Source organism: Dromaius novaehollandiae, chromosome 6, assembly GCF_036370855.1.
Source record: "Dromaius novaehollandiae isolate bDroNov1 chromosome 6, bDroNov1.hap1, whole genome shotgun sequence".
Classification (NCBI taxonomy): domain Eukaryota; kingdom Metazoa; phylum Chordata; class Aves; order Casuariiformes; family Dromaiidae; genus Dromaius; species Dromaius novaehollandiae.
In genome coordinates this window covers 27,578,644-27,589,487 of record NC_088103.1, presented here as the reverse complement: position 1 = coordinate 27,589,487, position 10,844 = coordinate 27,578,644, and positions in this window count along the sequence as shown.

Sequence of the window (10,844 nt, the reverse complement as noted above, 5' to 3'; positions counted from 1 at the left end):
TTGGGTTATTTACATTGGGTTGCTTTATTTCCCTTTGGTATTCTTGTTGTTGAAAGCACTTTAAGGAAATCAAATGTTATAACAGAGCTTTTTAAAGGAAGAATTTCCCACCTAGCAGGAGGCCTACAAACTGTTATATTGTGGATAGTAAAATAAGATTGTAATTAGAAGTAATGTCTTGTTTGTTTGCTCTCAAGTAGAAAAATGAGATAGACTAAGAAATAGGCAGTTTCTAGGACCGGAGGGGTAAATTTTATTTTCCATCTTTTGGCCTGACTCAGCCATCTGTAGATTGTTTAAAGTTGCAGTCATTTAAAGATATGTGTGTCCCTGCAGTGATGCCCTTGTTTTCTAATTCCAGTTCTCAAGGGCATGTTGGATTAGCTTGAATAATGAACATGTCTAATTGAGAGAACTTGACATTGGATGTTGCTAATACAAATTAGGGTTGGAAACAGAGCAGATGTGATGTAACCTTTGTGAGGACATACTCATTTTTCTTTTGAAATATACGTCATGAAAGACTTACTGCTCTTGACATGCCGTGGTTCTTAAAATCCCCTTCTTTGTGACCATGTGGATGCTGGTGTTGAATTAGGTTCATAGATCCTTGTTTGCAAATGCTGTGTGGCAGAGTAGGCAGGACTGGCAGTTGTGCTGTAGTCTGGCCTCTGCGGTCATGCATGGAGGATGGCCTTCAGTCCCCCTGCTTCCCACTTTTCCAACATCTGTACCCCCCTGCTGGTATTCTCACATCTGGCTAAATCTCATTGTTGCAAAAGAAGTGAAAGCAAAGCTTGCAAGGGGATGAGTATTAAAGGAGAGTACTGTTCAGAGCACAGTCATGCTGGGTCAAATGTGAGTATCAAAGGAGGTAGTTTACATATGTGGCTATAAAGAAAGGTAACATGATGAGGTCTCAGATTCCTGGTGTCAGGGACACTTGCATCAGCCAAAGTGCTGTTACAAATGAGAAGACTGGAGTCATAGAGTCTGAATCAGAAGGCTACAGATTTAGTTTGAAAGGAGAAAGATAAATGCCGCAAATTTTCCATGCTTAGATGTTGAGGATATTAGTGAGCCTTTGCGTGCCAGACATACAACCATGCAAAAGTTTCATACCATGAGGTGGACATTGTGTCCGTAATGGCTGTTGTGCACTAGGCGTTGGTGCCCTGCCAGATGCAGACCGAGTACTGCACTATCGGCAGTGAAAATAAAGACTCCATCCTTGATTTTTTGAAAGTGACAAATTTGAGGTCTTATATGGTAGGAAGAGGTAGTAGAGAGCCTCTGCTTTGTTTCATAACAGCTATTGTTCTTTTTCTTCTGTGCCAGCCCAGTAACATGTGTCAGCTCATGCAGAAAGTTGTTTATTGAATATCGAAGGCAATGGTTTGGGGTTTTTTTGAAGTAAAAAGAGCAAGTCCTTTGCCACAAGAGGGAGTGCATGAGAAAGGCTGGAAAGACAAACTGCATTGTGACAGTTCTACCCATGTCTTCATTTCAGACCCACAAAGGGACAGGAAGATGTTTGGAGCTAAACTCCTGCTACTGTTATGTGCACACTTATTGGGAAGCAGGGATGCTAGTGACGACAGAAGCCAAGCTAAGCATTGCCTTCTCAGGCTTTTGTCTAGTGGCTCTTACGTGATTTGTGATTATATCTCAGCTTGAGATACACATCGCTAAGATTTTATGAATCAAACTCACAGGCTAATTTATCCAGTGAGTCAGTCATAATACTGGGGTGGGGGCTTGGAGCCCAGGGCAAAAATAACTTCAGTAGTTAGAATTCAGTGTTGTTTATATCTGACTGGCACTCTATTACTAAACCCATTTAACTAAATGTGTATTGATTTAGTTAGTTCAATATCAAACCAAGTCATGCTGATATACTTTTAATGTACTCTGTCTTGAGTTATGCTGAAGGGCTGCATCTATTTAACTGCATTGGGTTTTGTGCCAATTTAGTTAAATCTATATAAAGTGAGTATTGACAAGTCGTAAGTGTTTCATAATGGGTTTTTGCATCATAAACTCATTCCCCTCTCCGTTCAGCCTTTACCTCATATTCCCCTTTTCACCTGATCTTCAGTGCTGAATATTTTATGGGCTCATTTTCATTTTGTAAAATCTGCCACAAAACTGACTGAATATTAATGCTGCACAAAGCAGCAGTTCTAAGTTCCAGAAATGGCTAACCTAAGGCTGCACCTTTAGCTTTTTGTTTTGCTTTTCTCTCCTTGCTGCAGATATGCTGCCATAATAATGTCTTAATTACCTAGCCACTTGGGTGTCTCATACAGCAGCATTCAGCATATTCTTCTTCCTTTGACAGGGAAGTTTAACAGGGACACCCTCCAACCCCCCACCCAGGACCGTAAGTAACTTGCAGAGTCCATAAGAGGTTCTTGCACAGGTTTGTCGCACACAATGCTCAGCCCATCTGAGGTGAGTGGGAAACAAGGCAGCAAGCGGCTGGGCTGGGGGGGTGCGTGCGTGTGGCAGGGGTTTACCCTGTGGGCCGGGGATGGCGCATGGCACAGAGACCGGAGCAATCTGTGTTCGCACTCCTGGCGCTGTTGATGCCTATTGTGTGGCTGTGAGCACACTGCTGCCTTTGTCCGCCTGCAGCTCCCGGCCTGCCTCTTCTCTGCTCTGTTATGATAAGCTCTTCAGGGCATGGACCATCTCTTGTTGTGGTCTAAAAAAGCCATGCATATCCTCATTAGCTACCACTCCCTCCTTAGACTATTTTTAGTTGTTGTTTGTCTTAACCAATTGTTACTTCTATCTCGTAGACAGTAAGCTCTTTGGCAGAGAGACTGCCAGCTGCGTGTTTAGGCAGCACCTAGCACACTGGCGCCCGGACTTGGTGAACATCTTTAGTCACTATTGTGACTAAATTTTCACTGCTGCTCTATATTTTAGAACGATACAGCACAATGGAGTTATGTTTGTGGCTGAGGTCTTTGCTATGGCATCAGTGTTGGCTCTTTTAGTGACAACGTCATCAGCTGTTCATCAGCACATCTCAGGCAATGGGTGTATAAACTGCCTTAAATGAGAGAGGCAAAGTCTGAGGCATAACCTAAGGGGGCAAATTGCACAGTAGCAGTGGCATGCAAATGAACAAGTGAAATTCAGTCATTTCCTGAAAACTGAGGAAAAAATTATACTTTCTTTGGCCAAAGCAAAATCCTCCTAGTTTAGGCAGACATATTAATTTAATGGCATTATATCCTGTATTTACAGCTTTTTAAAACTATCAGGACAGCCTGAGGTTTCAAAAGGTTAATTCAGGATGCCAAGCATACACCACACAGGCCAGAACATTTCCCTACCATCCTATTTGTTGGTGGTTCTTCAGATGCGGTCAGGAAGTGGGTCGAGGATGAGATGAGTTATTCTGCTGGTCTTGTCCCTGCTGTGCTCTTACCCAGAGGCTTCACAGATGCTTCCCAGTTCATGAACAAAGTCATTCTTTCAGATGAATAAAATACTAGCAACTCTGTAATAAGGGCATATCTAATGAGGTGTTGGAATGTGCAAGGAACACCTGCATTTGAATTTATAGGTGCACGTCGCATCACAAGAAGAGGTGCCAGCTGCCCCTGCCATATGACACACATCTGTCATATGGTGGACGGATTTCCAGTTGCATGATGAGATTATGGTAGGGGGTACAATGCTGGAGGGCCTCTAGAGGAGGTGATTTCTCCCATCCTAGGTGAATGGATGAGTACCATTGAGTTACTTTATTCATGCTATGGTCTTAAATCAGGCAGAAGCTCCATGAGCTGTTTATAGACCATGAACCTCAGGCAGTTCCCATGCTGAACAGCAGGGCAGATAGGAGACCAGCAGGCCTCCTTGCTGCTGCCCTGGACAGTCCAGAGACTCAGCACATGCTCAGCAATGCCACTGTCACAAACTGAACCTCATGGTGGAAGTTAGTAGTTGTGTGAGGTAAGGAGGCGTGTGGATAAGGAAAATGGTGTCATGGTCTCAAAGTGGCTGAGGTGCAGCCTGTGCTTTATGAGATGAAGTCTGTAACTGACTATTCGTTTATTTGAATTATGATCCCCCACTCCAAATAAACTTGCCACTTTTTTTTTCCACTTGGAAACGGCTGCCCATTTTCATGTTAGCTTATGGGAAAATCCAGCATTTGCCCAACTAGAAATAATTCTGAAACCGTTCAGATAGCTGCCCCCATGCAAAGGGCAGCCCTGCAGCCAAGGCGGTAGCGAGGGATTGTGCCAAAGCCTCTGAGGAGTCCCAGCTGTGAGCAAGTGGGAGTGGGCAGTCCCCCAGGACCCAAGCGCTGCCTCCTCCTAGCTGTCGTTCTTTCACAGCTGTGGGAATGCTTAAAAATTACGGACAGCTAGGGAGGAGGGAAAAAGATCACTGCGACTTTCAAACCTTTGGCTGAAGGCCAGATACGTTGCTGTGGGCAGAGATTCAGCATTGCAACTGCAGCCATGAGAGAGATTCAAAAATGACTGAGGTTTATTTTTAAAGCGTGTTTAATTCTGAGTTTGTTTCTCAGAATATTAAGCTGTCCTTGGCATGCCAAGGCCCAGCCTGCCCTTTTTCACTCTGCTGGCTCTGACCCGGTCTGTCTCATTCATTCCCCTCAGCTGTTATTAATAGAGATCACTTCGTTGTTTGTTTTCATTCTCTTTCTTTCAGTTATTCCCACTCTGCTTTCAGTGCTTGAGGAACATGAGACGGCTTGAGATGGAGGCGAGGAAGCTGGGGTGGATAGACGGGTTAGGTGCTCTCTCCAGGAGGTGTTTCCCTGCCAGGTTACAATCCCACTGCTGCCCCCACATCATGGGGGAGCTTTTAGGGACTCGCTTGCACTACTGTTTTTAGAGATAGCTCATGACTGATGGCTCAAGCTGGCCTTCTTTAAGTCTCAGTTTGAAGTGCTTTGCCTATGTAATTGCTGTTTTTTCAGTTCAGATATCCTTTTGAGCATGGGAGCTGTGAAGAGGGGGTATCCACAGCATGCAAAGTGTCATTTGTTAGGATTTACTGCTGTGCATCCAAAGGATGCTTAGGTTTATCTCAGCATCATCAAGAACATTATCATTAGAGTTGAATGCAAGCATTTTTGGCAAATAAAAAAAAATTGAAAATTAAGAGAAGGATTTGTAAAGACCAAAATTACTCACTGGACTGCTGCAGTGAATTGTTTCCATTAAGAATGGAAGAGACAATTTGAACTTCATTTTAAAATGTTATTTTCTGGATCTCCTGGGTGGTGGTGGGGAATTGCGTGGATAGTATTTCACCTGGAAGGGATGTATTTCAGATTGATGGAGAAATTTTTTTGTTGATCGAAAGCTAGATATGGGATTAGAGAGGATTGTTCTGATGAAAAATTTAAAAGTAAATATTTTAGTGCCCTGGATCTGTTACTGTGACCCTGCCTACCTGCAAATCTTTGAAACCCCCCTGGTTTCAGTACACAGATGAACACCAGCTATGGATATGGTTGCCTGCATTACTGAGAAAGGCTGTTGTTGTTAAGCTTAGACTAGTGCTGGTGAAGCTCTATAAATAACAGTAAAAGACTAGCCTAGGAAGGATGGAGGGCCTGAGCCCCAGGGTATGGATCTGTTAGGGACTCTCTGTGCCATGCTGCATGCTCGTGCTTCCTGCTGAGAGGTGTTTAACACCCTGCATTGCCAGCTCCTAAATTAGACTGTGCAACTTAGTAGAGGCAGCCTTGCTCCTTTTTGGCTATCCACAATTCTTGTGTTGGGGTGTTCACAATGCAGGAGAGGTGCTGTGTGCCAATTTAGGATTGCCACACCTATAGGAATGGAAAGTTGTGTCAGGTTTGCCAGCTACCCTGAAAGCATCCGAACACCAAAGAGACATTAGGATAAAGGAATGTACTTACTTCTCAACAAATATTAACACTCATTCATCTGTATTTTAAGTCATTTCTGAGAAGATCCAGAGATCTCCTGCTGTTTGTAACTGAATGAGGAATTCAGTTTTAGAACTATCTGGGCAGAAATATGAACTGTCTCATTAACTTCTGTGACGCTGCTGGCCTTTGAGCGTGATGAGACAGAGAGTCATCTTCCATCCAGACAGTAGGCAGAATGTGTTTACCACTGTACTGGTACTTATCTGTAAACAAATAGTTCATGTCTTGTAGAAGACCCACTTCTTCCTGGCTCTGGGGAGTGCAGCTATTGGTACAACTCTTAAAAAATATATATATATATATATATTTTCATATAGAGTTAAAAATAGCTGGATGTTATATAAATATGTAATGAGAGGAATGAAAGGAACTAACTGTAAGGATATCTGACTGAGATTAGACATAATGGCAGCTAAATAAGTTTGGGGGGAGACTCTGCAAAAGGCAGTTTGAGATACAGAGTGTGTGGGGGGGGAACATCCAATGAAGCCATAGACATCAGTGGTGAATTTATTTGATTTACACTGAGAGTCTGTTCCTTATGTTAGAAAGATACCGTGAGGGTAGAATCCACTCGAGCAATAAGGCATGTAGAAGGAGTAAGGCTGTGAGAATATGAGATCAGGGTAGATACGATATTAACTCATCAGTGAGAAGGTGAGTCAGAGTCTGTTTAGTTGTGACCCAAGGGAGATTCTTACTTTTCCTAGGAAAATCAGATGCGTTTATTGTGCCCTGTTGATTTGTTAATCTTGTGGGCATTGAGCCTTTGAGGTTCATTTTTCTCTTTTTTGTCATAAATGTGAAAGTGGTGTGGGTGTGTTATAATGAAAGGTTTTAATCAAGTTGATTAGGAAGTATGCGTGCCTTGCTGCTAATAACACCGATGCAATTGGAGAGGCTGTGGAGACAAAGAGCTGTTGTTGCGGCTCTGAGCAAGGGCTCCTGGCAGGCAGGGAGCAGCGGAGAGAGCTCGTGGAGGTGTTTAGCAATGGGAAAAGCAGGCAGGGAGCTGGGGAGAAAGATGGATACTACGATGAACTGTTACTGTTCTGTTCTGTCATTTCCCCATAGCATTGCATTTAGTATAAGACCAAAACGCAACCCGAATAGCTCATGGTGTGAGAGATCTCATTGGGATGAAAGACCCCAGCAGCATGGTGTGTGTTTAATAACGTATGAAGGGCCAGTGAGCCCTCTGTCCTTACTGGCATGGCTACTGGTGTCCCAGCCCTTTGGCTTTCAGACTGCTTTGGAATTATTTCCAGCTTACTGTTAGCACCATGGCCCTGGTTTGTAAGGGAATGTTTTCACATCCCCTTTAAGTCCTGCATCACCTGCTTTTCTTCTGTTCCCTTTCTTGTCTTCAAGCCATAGAGTACTTTAGGATGAATGCTTTAGACAGCCGTGATACTGTGTTCATGATGAGAGTCAACTTAAACTTCTCCTGTTAGGTATTATCCCTGGTTCAAAGTTGGCGTAGTGGTCTGTGGGTTCCCTCTGGACAGTGTGGCACATGTTAATGCCGAGCTTTAGCTATCAGATCACATCATAGAAGGCACTATCTTTTACTGCATAAGTGGGTGGGTTTACAGGAAATTTCAGAGAAATGTAAAACAGCAGTGAAGAAAGAAATGTGTCCTAGTGCAGGATGTATTTATTGGTGACAAATCTAGAAACGCCTGCTGTGTCTCCCTTAGAATAGCGACTCGGCACACTCAAGCAGTAATTCATAAGAAAAGGTATCTGCATAGGAAGAAAAAGTGGAATTCGTTCAGAGTCACTTAGGTTGTTGTGATAGCCTTGTCAAACTACTTATGCTACCCTGCCTCTCGACTGCATAACAACAGAACTGACAATTTCACTGTGGACTTGCTTTTTCATAGGTAGCGTTTATAAGATTATGCAGAGCTTTGACTGTATAGGAAATCTGACAAAGATAATTATGTGTTTTCCTAAGGGACTGCGCTTTATTAATTATTTTACGAAGAAAAATTAAGATTCATTTGTCAGAAAATTTGTAGTGTTCAAGCTGGAAGGCTCCAGGTTTGAGATGTTGCATTTTTCGTACATAACAAAAAGACTCAGTCTCTGCTTTTACCACAGAGCAGCAAATGTACCTGTGAAGTCACGTCCGGTGTCCACAGTCGAAGAATCTGTGCTCCTCCGTTGTGAAATCAGCCCTCCAGCCAGGCAGGCACTTGTATGGCTTTGCTTTAAGCTCTGCTCTGTCTGTAAAATCTGTATCTGCTGAGCAAATTGGAGTGTCACCATTAGCTTCAGTAGTGCGCACACACGCTCTCTGTTTTGTTTTTGTTTTTTCCTCTGCAAAACAGCAAGAAAGACGCCCCAGATTTTTAGGGGAAGCTCTGGGCGTTAGGGAAGGTGCCACTAGCTGGGCAGGATGCTCTTCATTTTAATAACCATCAGGAAGCTGTAAACACCTGTGTTCTCTGCTGTGTATGGTCTTCTGAAATCACTGTGATGAGCTTGAGTGGTGGGGCTGTCTGCGTAGTGGTGATATGTTGAGTCCAGGGATGGGATTAAGGTTGGCAGCCGTTGTGTCGCTGTTCTGTCCCACGGCGCTGCAGCCAGACCTTTCATCGGCAGCTCTATCTCCAACCCATGCCCCCAGCGGGGGTGGGTGGGCGAGCAGGGAGGCTTGGATCTCCCATCCTGGCCAGAATCCTAGTCATTTTGGTGAAAACTAAAACTTTGACAGAAATCTGCTTTTCACAGAAATGAGGCTTACTTATGTTTTTTATTAAAATCAGTTGGTTCAGACCAAAGGGGCAGGGAAGGAGTCCTGGCCATGAGGCTGGGAAGGTGTTCGGCTGGACATACAGCATGCAACTTTAACAACGTGTAGGTGTGCAGAGAGATGTAATATGTTGGAAGGGGGTTGTTGATGTGAGGTCTTTTATTTTCCAGCCTAAACAGTGATTTCTTTGCTGCTTTTATCACATGCAAATTCCTTCCTAATTAGCCATTCCCTGTCATCTCTCATTGTTGCCAGGATTCATTTTTCCATAACGTATACATTGTTTTCACTTAATACATTGTTTTTAATAGGCTGGATCTCCAGTGGCCGTTTCTGTCTTTCTAACTTATCTAGGGTCTTTGATCTGCTTCTGTCACTAAGGTTTGGTGCACTCTTGCTATCTTCATGTGCTCTTGTACTTTTCTGCTCACAGATCATTAGTGAAGATACTATCTGAACACTGAATAAAACATTCCAAGATATTCTCTCTAGCGAGAGAGAAACACGGAGTGTTTCTAAATGGAGGAGAGGTCTAGATTTTGTTTGCATTAAGATATAACACCTGAATCATAGCTAAGACTAGAGCCTCATATTTTATGTATTATAAAGAGAGATTGGACCTGTGCTGAAGGGTTGGCAGACTGAGTCTGTTTCAAGAATACAATGATTTTAGAGTTCCTAGTATCAAAGATGCAGTCCTGTGATACAAAGCATTGCTGTGATATAAGTTCATTCTGAGGCTTCACATTTATTTAAAAGGAAAAAAAAAAAAAGATAAACCCAACTACCAAATCTCCCAAGGCTGTGTACCAGCAAGCTTTATTTCAATTCAGGTATGGCCTGCTTATATCATTCCAGTTTAATGTTGTATTAGGTATCTCTTTTCCTGCAGCTGGCACAAAGCTGATGTAAACTGTCTATTTGTGGGCTCTGACTAATTTGACAGAAATGTGATTGTGTCCATGCCTGATCTAGCTCAGTCATGCCCTGTTGAGTGATTTGGTAGCTCACAGATCCAGCATTAATTACTGTGGAACCTCTGCCATATTAGGTGAGACAGAAATAAGAAGTTGCCATCTTCTCCATTTCTCATATGGGGAGCTAAGGCAAAGGGAACAAAACTGTGTTCCAGTTCGGTGTTTTACTTGCAGAACTGGCCTTTCTTCCCAACTCTGCTGTTGGCTACTGTACGTCACTTCTCAACCTTAGTATGTTGTATGCTATGCTAACGCCTTTTTAAAGGGCCCTTCTGATAGTTTTAATATTCAAGGCAATTTGCGTTACTGTGGAAAGGATTTCAGGAGCCATGGGATATGATGCTCAACTAAACTCCAGATGAGTTAACCCTGCTGCATTTCTTTCATTTGCTTATTTTATAGTCTCATCGTAGCTTTCCTGTCCATTTTGTGGGGGATGCTTTGCTCTTTGTAAATCAGCGCTGTCTCTGGGATTCATCGTGCTTACCATCTTCTTGTTAGTGATTTGTCCCCTTTCAATTTTTTTATATTGTTTGTTTGGAGGAGGGGTCTGGCTCAGGCCAGTAATTACATGGATCATTCTTTTTTGCTCATATGTGAAATATAGATAATGATAGTATTAAGCTTTATGATTAACTGGAAATCCTGCAGTTAATGACAATGCAAGCTTGCAAGTGTACAGAAGAACTGACTCTACCACAAAGAAGAACTGGGGTTGACAGTGTAGGGTCCAGAACCAAGTATAGGGTCCATCCAGCAAACCAGCTCTAGGTGTGCACAGATCATTACAGTAAAATCAAGAAGCCCGATGACCATTATCACAAGTATTGTGCTAGGCCCTGCAGGCCCAATCGGTAGTCCTAGCGCTGTGTTGTCAGGCCCTGCAGTGGGCCAAGTGCCAGGTTGGTCACCTGGAGTTCCCAGCCTGGGAATTAACCACCAGCTGTAGGAGTCAGTCCGGGGAAAAGGGCTGTAGAGGAAAACGCTGAGGAAAAAAATAGTGCTTTAGGGGACAGCAGAAAAGAACTGAGAGCTAGTTCAGATGAGGTGACAGATGAGGAAGCTCTATTTCCTGCTCACATGAGCATCTCTTAACGATCAGTCACAGAGATGGACTCCCTTCGGCAGCCCCTGGCCCGCACAGGTGGACCTT